The sequence below is a fragment of the Triturus cristatus genome, chromosome 6 (genome assembly GCF_964204655.1).
Source record: "Triturus cristatus chromosome 6, aTriCri1.1, whole genome shotgun sequence".
Lineage (NCBI taxonomy): Eukaryota > Metazoa > Chordata > Amphibia > Caudata > Salamandridae > Triturus > Triturus cristatus.
Genome location: NC_140589.1, coordinates 1,509,691,601 through 1,509,704,789, shown reverse-complemented (window position 1 = coordinate 1,509,704,789; position 13,189 = coordinate 1,509,691,601).

The following is a 13,189-nucleotide window of genomic DNA, read 5'->3' as shown; positions in this document are numbered from 1 at the left end:
CTCTAAAGCGCACACAATCCCTTTGTCAGAGTGGTGCTCGAAAGATAAGTAACTGTAATCAGATTTGCTTCCTCCTTCCTGCCAATCTTAGGCCAGATGACCCTGCAGTGTTAATCACTGAACACAGACTCCTGACAGCAGAATGGACGATCTCTCTCTGCTGTGTTTTTCTTACTTTTGGTGTTGTGAAGAATGTCAATCTTCTGCTATAATTAAATGACAATCTCGCACACAACTTGCTTGCTGACATCACCGTTCAGAATATTAGTTCTCTATGCTCTAAGCCACCAAATATCCACTGTAAATAGTTAATGCTGTTTATGTTGGCATACAATTAAGCGTTTATCATATGTAACATGCATGTTTTAATAGGAAACATTTGCCACAGCTGTTAGCCCAATAAGTGACAATCATTACCAAACTCAACATGTTTTGGCTGAAAAGAGCTGAATTATCAGCTTTGCAGAGGCATATTTGCATTGACATTTGCAAATGCCAAAATGGCTGATAGTGTGCCACGGTGCCTGTGCATGCATGCAGGTGCTTAGTCAGCTATCATGGAATAGGTTTTCTATTAAACAAGTCCATTTGTAGATGGACACTGACACATACACAAGTAAATGCATATAGTGTCATATGCATGTGCATCAAGGCATTCCAAAAAAGTCATCAGTGTGTTTGCATATGTGCACCATTTTGGCATTTTTTTCTAACTAATCCAAGTTGGCCAGTGGTTATTTTAGAATGGTACAATAGAAGTAAAAAATAAAAATTACAGAAGGAAGAAAATGATGAGAGTGACTGTATTAATACATTGCTGCAGGGCCTTCAGTAAAAAACAAAACTTTAAAAACAGAAATTCAGACAAGGGAGTATTGGTGAGCAAAGCATCAGTGGTGGAGGGTAGTGAATAAAGACCATGCAAGGGATAGAGGTGCTAGATAGAGAAAAGAGGAATGGGGAGAAACGAGGGGGCGGGGGGAGTTATCAAACACAATAAGTGATCAGAGGGCATTGATACCAGGAGGAACAAAAAGATGGGGTAGAGAAAGAGGGAAGATATGTACTCATTAGTAGGAAGGTTACCACTCATCCATTTAGATGACTGTGAGCCCAAAATGACCCTGTGCTGGGCAGGCACAAGAATATCCCTCAAATCAAGAGCAGAGACAAGAGATAGACAATAAAGCCAAGCAAATATGGGGCCGTGTGTGAGCCAAAGACAACTCTACAGATATGTAATGCAATATAAACAATACAACTTAGACATATAGCTGAAGCTGTCTGTAGCAAGAGCTAATAAACTGATTCAAAGAAAAAACAGGATGGGATGAGTAACCCACACTTGACATGGGAGGGCTTTAGATGTCTGCTTATAATGTAAATTAATGGATTGAGTAGAAACATAATGTCATGCTGTATGAGTTGCTTGTATCATTGTTTGTTCAGTAGAAATGCAACATTTTATTCTACCTTTCTCACAACAAAATGATTAAAATGTTATAGTTTCTCTGTTTATATGAATACAACTACATTTCAAAGACTAGTAAAGTATTCTCATGTTTTCCCATGTTAGATGCAAAGCTGCAAGACAACTCTATATCAAGGCACTACATCTCTAATCATGTACTTCATTTTTGTCTTCACGTGGGTGGTCACCATGGGCTGTCGATGTGGTAGCGTGAAGTGCAGATCTCGCATTGACGGCTGTCACTGGCAGTCACTGCAGTGCAAAGAGTTGGGTTCACCAGAGCTGCACATTTGCAGCCAGTGCAGATGGCAACCTTTTGGTGTGAATGGGCCCGTATGTAGGAAGAGCTGAACTGATGCCACACCATGGGTCCAGGACTTGAAGGGTACCTTTTAGGGATCAGGAACTAATTCCAGCAGAAGTCAGCAGGGGTCTGGCAGTTCTAGTTGCAGGTGCAGGTAGGTCCAGTTATAGCAGGTCAGGTCTCTGGAGCTTGCCACGTCCCTGTAGCCACAGAACAGAAGGGCAAACAGCCGACACTTGGAGTCACTTCAGCCTGGAATGAAGGGTGCAGGTTCAGTCTTCCATCTCAGCAAGCAGGACAAGCCTCAATCTGCAAGACAGCAGGGGGCCCTCTTCTTTATTATCCACAGATCCAAGACTGTACTGATGAGTCAGTCTGAAAGTCCTATTTTTATAGCTAGTGGCTCTTTTGAAGTGGGAGAAGTTTCTGGAGTTTTCCCATTGCAGACATATATGAAATTTCTTGCCACCCTGCCCTGGTCCCAGTGTGTCTGTGGGCACAATAGGTTATGGTGAAGCCTTCTGTGTATGAGCTGGGCCAGTGCCTTTGGAGTGCAAGTGTGATAAGTGACAGCTCCACCCCCCCTATCCTGTCAGAGATGGCCCATCCTGCCAAATCCCAGTCAGTCTTTCGTGATACTGTCTGGGAGGAATGCACAAAGTCCAACTATACCCAGTCATGTGACACAGGATACAGGCTGCAGACACCTAATTGTTAGGACAAAAAAATGTCAACTTTATTAAAGATCTTCATGAAAGTGATGGAATGCACACTGTTTTCTCATAGATTCCTTTAAGTAATGCTCATTTGGCAAAGTTATTACGTGCAGACTTGTTTGTGCTTTACCCCAACAGCACACTGGTGAAGAATTCAGAATAAGTGGAGCGTAAATATGTTCCACACACATCGCACAGCAAAGAGAGTGCAGAGAAACCTCTATTTCTCAAATGTTCCAATTTTTTAATTTTTCCCTTTGTTTGTCCGTATTCTATTCCACAAATAGAATACGGACAAACAAAGGAAAAAAATAAAAAATTAGAACATTAGAGAAGTAGAGGTTTCTCTGCTCTCTCTTTGCTGTGCAACGTGTGTGGAACGTATTTATGCTCCACTTATTGTGAACTTTATAAAAGACACATTTTCAGAACTGTTACTTAAAATTCGACTTTATCTTTAAAGAGGGGTTTCAATGACAATTCCTCAGACACCAAACAGAACATTCCTACCTGCTCTCAAACAGAAGATATCACTTATTAAATATAATAAGGTAACCCAATGTTATGCTATGGGAGAGGTCGGCATTGCAATAATGAAAAACGAATTTAAGAGTTTTTCACTACCAGGACATGTAAAGCTTAAAAGTATATGTCTATCTTTTTACATACAATGAACCCTGCCCTATGGCCTGTTTAGGGCCTACCCTAGGGGTGAACTATATATATTAAAAAGAAAGGTTTAGGTCTAGCATAGTTTTATTTTGCCCAGTCAAAATAACTGTCTTAACCTGTATACACAGGCTGCATTGGTGGGCCTGAGACATGTTTTTAATGGCTACTTATGTGGGTGGCACAATCAGTGATGCAGGCCCACTAGCAGCATTTCATTCACAGGCCCTTGGTACGCATAGTACAACTTTACTAGGGACTTACAAGTACATTAAATGTGGTAATTGGGTGTAACACAATGTCATCATGTTTAAAGGGAAGACACAAGCACTTTAGCCCTAGTTAGCAGTGGTAAAGTGTGCAGAGTTCTATGGCCAGCAAAAAGTAATTTAGCAATGCAGAAGAGTGAAAGCAAAAAACTTGGGGAAGACCACCCAGGGCTGGCTTTAACACTGGTGGCGCCCTGTGTGACAGTGCTTGTTGGCGCCCCCCAATGACCCCCTCAGCCATGGATTCCCTCACTAGCACCCTTTGACAGTGCCCCTCAAGTCTCCATAACCACTGTCTCTCAGATTCATTTAGTTTTATAGCACCACTCATACCAGTGTAGGATGTCAGACCACTTTACATCACACACACACATTGCACAGACACAATCATATGTGTGTAAATCAGTGTATAGGAAATGTTACATAAGACAGGACTACAAGGTGTAGTGTAGGAGTGACATGTCATCGAAACTGGTAGGCAATATAGTTTAAAAGTCCATAATCTGGAAAAGCACAAATCCAGAATTTAAAAAGTAACCCCATTGTTAGTGGTTATCTTTAATTTGAAGAATTGTTTTCTACCCAAATGAACCCTTTTGGGAAGATTAGGATAATGAAAGACTAAAAAGATTTAGCTCTAACTATACCTTGTAGTTTGCATGCAGCTCTTTGACGACAGTTAATAGCTCAATGTTGTATATTAGGATTTTGACTTATTAACTACAAGTAACAAAAGAAGCTCTCTTACACTAAACTATTTACATTATATGCACTTTGTGATCGGCATGGTACACATTTTAAACAACAGGCATTTTAACCCTCTGTGCTACCTTAAAATGAGTCAAAACCTCCAATAGACAAACCTCCAGTCTCTTTCCAGGAAGACGATTAATCACCGAATTCTCTTATCATTCTAATTGATGCCTGAAAATTGCTGGAGGCCAGGAACCACGGCAGTATGTGCTTTTAAAATGTTAATATACTTGCAGAAATTATGCCCCCACCCCAAGTCAGCACCTGGTGCGGTGGCACCGATCGCACCGCCCTAGAGCCGGCCCTAAGACCACCTTAAGGTTGACAGGTCTAACATTATTGCATAATAGCCACTGAGGTTTAGATTCATTTCAATAAAACTAAATGTCATAACACAGCTGAAAAATCCTTAAAAAAATGAAAATCCGTGGCAATTTTCAGCTGACGTGGTCACCTAGTATGTCTACGTATTTGTGTGTGGTTGATCAAGGCTATCCATTGTGTTTGCTGTAGTTTTGCTTTCCCCATGATGTATAAAAAGTGTACATTTCTGAAGCCTGTATATATTTTTAGAATGTACTCTTGTGCAATCACGATTACTATGTTTTGCTTATTTTAAGTAAATTTAGTTTTCTGACATTTTGAATGCTTTAGTAATTTTTTTTCATGGTACAAGCAGGACATGTCTCATACTGGCATAAATTCTGAGTACCACCCAATCTGGGTGGTGACTGGGCAGAGTCACAGTAATGGATATGGACTAAACTGTATGAAAAGATGTTTGTGATCTGTGGAAACAAGGCAGGTTTAAACCAATTGTTTGCATATTTAAAGAATGCAATGCCCATAGTGTTGTAAATACACTGTCCAACATTCCTGAATGACCTGGTGGAAGTAAACTGTTTGATACTTTTTTTTCTCAGCAGTTTAAAAGGTCTCACCTGCTGTATATGTAAATCACCTTGAATGTGATGGTGCCCATGTGGCCTTCTATATTCTGTATCGTGTATGCCACAAAATTTCTAATGAGCCAATGCATCACAATACGGATGGCAATGAGCGCTCCCCTATGTCTACTGTGAGCAAACCTGATATGCTACACCAGGCTTCTCCAGCAAGTTGCTTGTGAGCTACTGGTAGTTAGGTAAGTAGCTCTCCTGTGTGCCAGAACACTATATAAGAAGCTTTTACTTGGTTGAATTATGCATACCAACATTTAGATTGTATAGTTGAGACAAAAATGTGTTTATTTTCAGAACTCATAAATTGATATTTTGAGGCAAATGGCTGAGTTTCCAAGATATATTTATGGCTGATATTTTAGTGCTTAATCATTTGACATTGGGATAAAATACTCTTACAATTCTATTGTAACTAGAAGGGCTCATATTGGCGTCCAGGCACAGACGTCCAAATGGTTGCTGTTGAAAAATCGAGCAGGGAAAGTGTTGGCGGCTACTAAAATATCAAGATTCTAGTATCAGGACAGCGCAGATTTCTTGTATAAATGACAGTTCTGGAGCTAGGAAATTTCAGACTAAAGAGATTCTTGAAGAGTTTCGTGATTACTATAGCAGACTATATACTCCCTATAATCAATCGTCTCTTTCTCAATGTCAACAATTTTTGGAATCGATTCCTACTCATACTATTTCTGACGCTGATGGGGTAAAGTTGGGGAAACCGATCGATTCCGGAGAAATTATTCATGCAATTAAGGCCACTCGGTCAGGGAAGGCTCCAGGTCCGGATGGGTTCCCTATTCTTTTTTATAAGACATTTCTCCCATCTTTATTATCTCGTCTCAAAGACGTCTTTGATAACTTTGTCTTGTCAGGGACGGTCTCTGGATCAGCTGCTGAGGCTACTATTGTGGTAATCCCTAAGGAGGGTAAGGGTCATTCAGACCCTAGGAATTTTCGCCCCATTTCCCTTCTGAATATGGAAGCGAAAATGTTCGCCAAGATTTTGGCCAAACTATTGGAACTGAATATTCCTTCGCTTATTCACCCCTCACAGACTGGCTTTGTTAAGGGCAGGCTGGCTAGGGACAATATTCAGACTTTTTGTCATATCATGGGGAAAGCAAAGTTATCTAGCCTCCCTTCGGCAGCCATCGCTCTCGACGCCGATAAGGCCTTTGATACGGTCTCTTGGCCGTCCCTATACTTCAATCTCACAATCTAGGAGATTCTTTTGTTAGTATGGTGATGTCTTTGTATGCGCAACCTAAAGCAAATATTCGAATTAACGGGGCTACCTCTTCCTTTTTTAATCTGTGTCTGGGCACTAGGCAAGGTTGTCCGTTATCACCTCTTCTTTTTCTGTTATCTATTGACCCTCTCCTTCAGCAACTTAATCTAAATCAAGATATTAAAGGCTTTCAATTTGGCTCGAAGAATATCAAAACAGCCGCCTATGTGGACGATGTGCTCATCTTTTCTGAAGATATAGGTAATGCAATTCCTGCCATTTCCGATAATATTAAAGAATTTTCTCGTGTTTCTGGGTATACTCTGAATAAGGGTAAGACAGAAATGTTTCTTCTCAACGCGTTTGCTTTCCTTCCCACATGGGGGATGTTGGCTTTAAATGGCAATCAAAGTGCATTAAGTACCTAGGGATTTGGTTCTGTAACAATTTAGCAGAGACAGTCTTGTATAATGAATCTCAAACTATAGCTAAGGTTAAACAGTTGTTGGATATATGGTCTCCTAAATATATATCTTGGTGGGGACGTCTTCAAACTTTGAAGATGATGATAACTCCCATTGTTAATTTTGTGTCTTCAATGCTCCCTATCGAGTTGTCTTCATATTTCTTTCATGAGATCGACGCCCTTAATTCAAAATTCCTATGGAGTGATAAGCGAGCTAGAATTGCCTATAAACATCTGAGGAAACCTTATGATATGGGAGGATGTAATTTCCCAGATTGGGATTTGTACCAAGTGGCATTCTTAGCCTCTCAAGGTGCTCTTTGGTTCTCTACAGACTCTCGACATATTCCGCCGTGGTTGTCTATTGAGCGGGAATTGTCTTCTCTACTATCTACCTCTTCTTTTTTAACTGCGTCCACATTGACTGTACCTTTTTCTCGACGTATTATTTTAGATACCATCGCTGCCTTGAAGGCTATAGATAAAAACGTTTCTAAGCCAACTCATAAGTCTCGGTGGTCCTCTTTGTGGCACAATTCTAAAATTAAACTTGATATTGACTCGGCAACATTGGCATACTGGGCTAGCAAAGGTATCACATTGGTTAAGCACCTTTATGATTCAAATCATGATCCCTTGCCTTTCTCTTCTCTAGCTCGGCAGTAAACTCTCAGTAATTTGGATTTCTATACATTTTTAAAAATAAAGGTTGCCTTAACTAAGGTCCACTGTTACCCGGATTCACATACTGTTTTCCTTCTGTCTATGTGGCATAGAGCAGGTTATGTTGCCTCTAAAATATATAAATTTGTATCCACCACCCCACCTTTGCAGACTAAGGTTACACAACAGAAATGGCTACATCATTTTGAACATGACCTTTTTAAACATATTTCACCAGAAATCTGGCAACTTATTGGGAAACTTTCTCTGCGTAATAAAATTGCTCCTTCTCTTATTCAGTCTAAATGTTTCTCTCTCAATCTTTTACATTGGACCCTGGCTCGTTTGTATACCCTCAAACTCAAGGATAACGATCTCTGTTGGAGTTGTAATTTAGCTGCTGGTACATTTCAACATATGTTATTTGAATGCTCTTTACTCCAACCCTTTTGGAAGCTGGTTCACAAACATCTCCTACTAATTTTCAATATTCAATTTGAGCTCTCATTACCTTTAATTTTGTTGGGCCCATGGGTTACAACATCGCCATTGCCTTTGGATCCTCTTGATATGCAATTGCTAGACTTGTTGCTGTCAGTTGCGGTCAAGATAATATTAACAGAATGGAAATCCTTTAGGTCCATATCCTATCATACATGGTGGGCTTGGGTATCTTTTCTCCGAGGGGCTCATACGTCTGTGGAGGAGAAACACTATACACCCTTTGTTTCTAGTGGGGTCTGGAGATCTCTTGATAGTTATATGAACTTAGCCTTACAAGGCCTGGTGGCGCAATATCCCTTTGTGTCTTCTCCTTAACTTACCTTCCCTATTGTAGCAGGGGTCTCGATCTCTCTCTCTCTCTCTCTCTCTCTCTCTCTCTCTAGTTTGCTTTATTTTTACTTCTCTTTCTCTTCCTCGATACTTTCTTCTCTCTTTTTTTCTTCCTTTCTCTCTTTATCTTGCTGATTGATTTATTCAAGTGATACAACTGATTCTCTCGTATTGCTTCTTTATTGCTTTTTCCATTATATTAAATGATATGTTGGTGATATATATGACATTGATTATATCTATACTGATGAATGTTTATTTATCTATTTATTAATTGTGTAGCTCTCTTTTTGGTTGTATTGCTTATTATGGTATTTTAATTGTTTAAATTTCTTCTCTCAAAGAAATAAAGACATTAGAACAAAAATAAATCATGTGACATTGGGAAAACGTTTTACAAATGTTATTACCTTGGTCCCAGAGGCATTGCAGCTATAGCTGTTATGTAAACCCATGTAAAGGCATTGGACTGATGGACTGAGGTGATTGCTGTTAGTATTCTTGCATATGGTGGTCACTAATGTAATGTTGTCTGATGTGGTCACTATTATAACACTAATAATATTAGTAGCTCTCAATGAGTTTCATTGAACATAAGTAGCTCTTATTACAGATAAGGTTGGAGACCCCTGTGCTATACACTGTAAGCTGTATTAATCACACCTACTATACTGGATGCTGTTTGGCACTTGCTACAGTGGGATGCACCCTGCTATACACTGCTGAGGAGTGATCAGAGTCCCAGCAGCGAGTTGGAATTACAGAGCTCACTCACGCTTGTGTGTGAGACGTGCGCTTGCAAAAACGTTACTATGTGACAAGCTATTCAAGAACTTTATAATATTCGCTCCAGAAAAAAATGCTCCAATAGAAACAGTTCTTACTTCTTTGACAAAGTATGAACCCCTGCATGAAGCACAAACACAAAAACGTCTGACATTTGGTGCGTGATAGGACAAAAACGTCTGACATTTGGTGCGTGTGGCTCAATGGTTAGAGCGGCAGACCCTGAAGCAGAGTTCTGGCCAGGGACCAGGGTTTGATTCCCGCCTCGGCGGGGCTCGGGCTCAAATTTCCTCGGACCTGTCTATTCTCGGTGCCTCTTCTAATCACGGGCCCCACGCTGCAACTCTGGGCAATAGCTTGCTTAGCCTCCACACCGGCCCCAACAGCGCTAAGGATGCCTGGCTTCACCCTGGGGGTGCCCAGGAGTGGACACTTCACAGGGAAAGCCAGGAGGGGTTCCACAGCGGTATGAGTATCAGCGCCAGGAAACCGCAAAAGGCGACACCGCAAGGTGGCCGTCTGGTGACAGTGCGCTCTATAAGTACCTTGACATTTACATTTACATTTATATATATGCATACTAAAATGGTGCTTCTGGAATCTGCTAGCATGAAACCAGTACAAAGCTTTAGTGAAGTGTGCCAGTGTATTTGGAGAGTCTAGATCTGCCTCCTAATATAGAACATGTCTTTATTAGAGAAGTGTTTTACATTAGTGTGGTTTCAGGATAAAATGTGGTCTCTTCATTTGTAATGGAGAGGTGCATACCAAGATCCCACGGTAGGGAAAAGCATTAGATTTTGGAATTCCATTGCAGCTTGTGCAGATAGCTAGGATTGTTTAAGCTGCCAGTTGTTCTTATAAGACTTAGTGTTGCCAGCTGCCTGGTGTGTGAACAGACAAAATAGTCCACCACACACCAGTCTACTAAGCATGCCTAGTAAGTGGCCAGCTGAAGGTTTTCTCCTTCTGGTGTCAACTAGTTAGTGTGTTCTCATTTAGCCAGTCTCAGGATGTCTGATGTTGTATGGTAGTGCACAGGATATACAATGACGTGCTCTATCTGAGAGAGCCACACAAACAGCAACCACAATATTAAGTTGGCAAACTCAATAAAATGAGATTTAGGTGATGCAAAGTATATGTAACTTTCAGAAAGTACATGTTGTGCATGGCATGCCATGTACATAAAAGGTGGTTCATCCCGTGTAATGTAATGCTGGGTTTTTCGGTGCTTATCCTAAATCTTGCACAGAGGGAAGTTGAATCGTTCTACAAAGTTTCAAACTCAAAACCTAAATTACTATTCCTAACTAAAGCTCACATCTCCACGTGGCTAAAGACACGCAACTAAAGAAAATATTTCATAGGTGTTTCTTTCTTTTTCACAATTGCCATAATTCCTTTGTATCCACCAAGGCTTTGTACGTGTGTAACAAAGCTGGAAACGTGGCACCATTGGAGAAGCGGATTTACTATATGGTAGGATATTTATCAAAGCTATGGCCCTCAATACAGGGGAGCCAATACATTACGACATGTGCTGTATCTCCTGTCACTCCATATATCAGAATTAAGGGTCATATTTACGAGTTTAGTGGCGCAGGGCAGCGCAGCAAGTCACCTTGCTGCGCTGCACTGCATTACAGGGAAAGGGCAGGAATGCGCCATATTTATCCAATAAACTCCTGTCCTTTCCCCTTGCGCTGGCACTGTTTGGCAGCCTAGCACCAACGCAGGCACCCTTGCACCATGTTGTAAGGGTGCCTGTGTTATAGGCAGGATTGTTTTTTGTGCAAGAAGGCACACCTTCCTGCACAAAAACAATCCTTAGAGGCATTTTCCTATTTCTAGTTGTGCTGCAGAATGCATTACACCTAGAAAGAGGGAAACGCTAGGATAAATCTCCCATTGCGCCTCCCCAGGGGAGGCGTATCTTTTTTCCTACGGTATACAAGGTCTTGTAAATCTGGGAATGAGCCAAAAACCATGCAAATTGCATGGGAACCCCAACACAATGCCCATGGAATGCCTACCCAGAGCAGAGTAATGCAACGCAGTAACTAGCGCTGCATTGCATTACTCCATATTTTTTGAGCCACTCAAAGCTATTCAAAGTGGCTTTGTGTGGTTTCAAAAATATGACTTGTGGTTTGCGTCACTCTTTCATCATGTTGGAAGGTGCGGGAGGGGGTGTCATAAGCTGTTTATGATGTTCATGTTATCATAAATGAGGGCAATCTGCCTTAATCAAGCCTATGATGTGATGACTCAGTCAACTCACTTAGGGGCATATTTACAACTAGGCGATAAAAAATTATCGCCGCTTTCGCGGCCGTTTTCGGCCGAAAAGCGGCGATAATTTTATCGCTATATTAGCAAGGCCACGCTAACGTGTGAAACCTTGCTTTAGCGAGGGGATGTCTAACGCCCAGCTTTGCATCTCTAATGAGATGCAAAGTGGGCGTTCCTGACCTGACATGATAGGAGAAATGTCGCTAAGGGACATTTCTCCTGTCATCAAGCCCCACGCTATGAAGCATAGCGTCAGGAAAAGTAGCGATAACACCTGTTATCGCTACTTTCCTAACACCTGCTTCAGGACTGACTTAGCCATGATATCCTATGGAAGGTGGATATCATGGCTAAGTTTGTGAGTCCCTCTCAACAAGCTAACGTGAGATTATCGCTGGGTTTCCAGCGATAATCTCACGTTAGCCAGTTAGCGCTAGGATTTTTATCGCTGATGAGATAAGCGTTGCTAATAGCACGCTATCTCAGCGATAAAAATCGGCGCTAGCCGGCGATAATTATACGAGCGCTAAGTGCGCTCAGCGATAATTATCGCCGGTTGTTGTTGATATGCCCCGTACTATTTAAATATGTTAAATCTGCACTGTAGCATTTGAAGGACTGAAATAGAAGAATGCTGCACTTTCAAAACTGCTTTTGCAAATTCATCAGCTAATGAGGAGGCTAATTGATTTTTAAGTAGAACAAACTGATCCTTGTACAAATGTCGCTGCTATACAAGAAGTACTTTATGAAAAGAACGAAAATACAAAACACTGCTTAATTCTTGCCAAAATATTCACAGCAAACTCACACATTCGCACATAAATTGGTAACGTGGGCATTTGTGCATCATTATTATCTAGACTCAGTTTTACATTCCTCCATGTTAGATTACAGAGAAAGCAGGAGTCCAATTACAGAGCCAGTACAAGGAGCTTGATTGTCAGATTGTGTACTGTATTCTGCTTTTGCAAGCAGTTCCTACAAAAGTTCCCTCGTAGCCCTGCAGGGATCACTCTAGCTCACTTTAGCAATGAGGCAGCGCACAATTAGTAAAACGTGAGGCCACTAAAATCCATTTCAGATGAGCACAGCTCTGCGCAGAAAAAACAGGTGAATGGGACCTGAGAGTATTTAGATTCTACTCCAAAGCAGGTCTATGGCACATCATAGTAGGAGAGATCCCTTGGTGGGTGAGCAAAGATCAATGTGGGCTCACACTGTAGGCTCGCACTACGGACTCACAGCAAGCAAGTCAAGTCAAATAATGCTTTATTCGAGTGATTACTCATAAAAGCAGGACAAACACTCATAGTTAAAATGCAGTTAAAATACAATCGATTCAAATCAAATAATACAATATTAAATCAACTAAGATACATTCATTTGCAGACAATTTCCCATAATACCTGTTTAACAAAAAAGATGATAAAATACAGATACATCTTAAAAATGTAGCCAACATATAAAACTAATTATCTAAAATTAATTAATGATAATATCCATGGGAAACATTTTCAAACAGAGAATAGTTAAATAACTAGCAGTCTCTGCCTGATCGTCCATGCCCATCCCATATATTTAGCGGTGGCAATTAATATCCAAGTAACTGGGCTTGTGCATATAATACGCAGGGCAACAGAGCTGCAGGTAGTCCCAAGATTCCTGCACATAGGTGATAACCAAACACGTCTTGGCTCACAATAAGCCTGACAGACGAACAGAAAATGGGCAAGAGTTTCTTTCCCCTGCCTGCATACCGGACAAGAG